The following is a 1,331-nucleotide window of genomic DNA, read 5'->3' as shown; positions in this document are numbered from 1 at the left end:
CGAGAGTCCTACGTAAATAGTTTACTTGAAATGAATTGCTGGCTATATAAATTCTATATTTCACGTATTTTACTGATATTGTCTTATTTATAGTGTTTACAGCAAGATATTAATTTCTTGACTTCTGATTCGTGCTAGTTATGGAAATTAACTCAAGAAAATCCTTGCTATGGCTTATGAAAAGGTAAAACATAAATCAGAAATCCTCCTATTCATATTTTGGTCTGAAGAGGTAGAGAGAAAGCGAAACTTTAAGAAAGGGTGGAACCGACATCCGTGTGTTAGGTGAGGCCGAGGTTCGGGTGGTATATGTGAAGTGTTGCCAACATATGGCAATATAGTCTAAAGACTTGAGAAACAAGTCTGTCGTGTTGATGATAGGGTGGAAAGAATCAGTACATATACTAGGTTTCTTGAATGGGATGATAACAAACTTAGTACGTGTAAAGAAGGCCTTTCTGCTACTCTAAATGAGGCAGTTTGTTTATATAAAATTGTTACACTAGTGTATGGGCATGGTATCAGCGGCCGGAAAATACAATCTAGTTTGCATGTAGAATGCCCATTTCTTTGTTAAAACAAAAAGGTCGTTTTATGTGTCCCATGCTGAGAGTCATGCTTGGGGAGCCTGACATCGTTCTCACCAAAGTAATGTCTATTAAAAGAAAAGCAAGGAATGGCATAGGTCTTCATTAAAAAAAAAAAACAAGGGGAGGCTTTACGGCAAGGTTGCAGCAATGAGAGCTAACCTCGCAAAAGATGATAGGGGTGAAAGAGTCAAAAAGAATTTACTGTTGGACTATTGATTGGCAACAATGATAGAAAATTCTTGTTTTATGGAGGTCTGACACGTCCAGGACAGAACAACATGAACGTGGGAAGGACAAGATACAAAGATAACAGCTCCCTCTCTGCTGGAGCGAATGCTTTTGGAAGAGGTAAATGTATATCGGAATGATTACTCACATTCAACATTAGGAGATAACAGAGCATCAGAAGTCCTTGATGAGCCATACAATTTAGATCACGACTCACGAGATCATCGTCATTACATCTATTGTAATATTATAAAAAAATGTAATCCTAAAAAAAAACTTCCATTCCCCTATTGCATAATCATGAATATAAAACAACCATACTACAGAAGATGAATATATCACTTGTGAATTTGCCTCACTGGAGGTCATACTCGAAATATTGTTTTAATATTGAAGTCACCCAGATCTGGCATGCACAGTTACAGCCATGAAACCCATCGTATACTTAGCAAAAAATAACTTAATTTGGTCATATACTAATAACTCAAGTATTGTATTCAATGAAAGGTTTTA

This window comes from Penaeus monodon, chromosome 22 (genome assembly GCF_015228065.2).
Source record: "Penaeus monodon isolate SGIC_2016 chromosome 22, NSTDA_Pmon_1, whole genome shotgun sequence".
Taxonomy (NCBI): domain Eukaryota; kingdom Metazoa; phylum Arthropoda; class Malacostraca; order Decapoda; family Penaeidae; genus Penaeus; species Penaeus monodon.
This window is presented reverse-complemented; position numbering follows the sequence as displayed.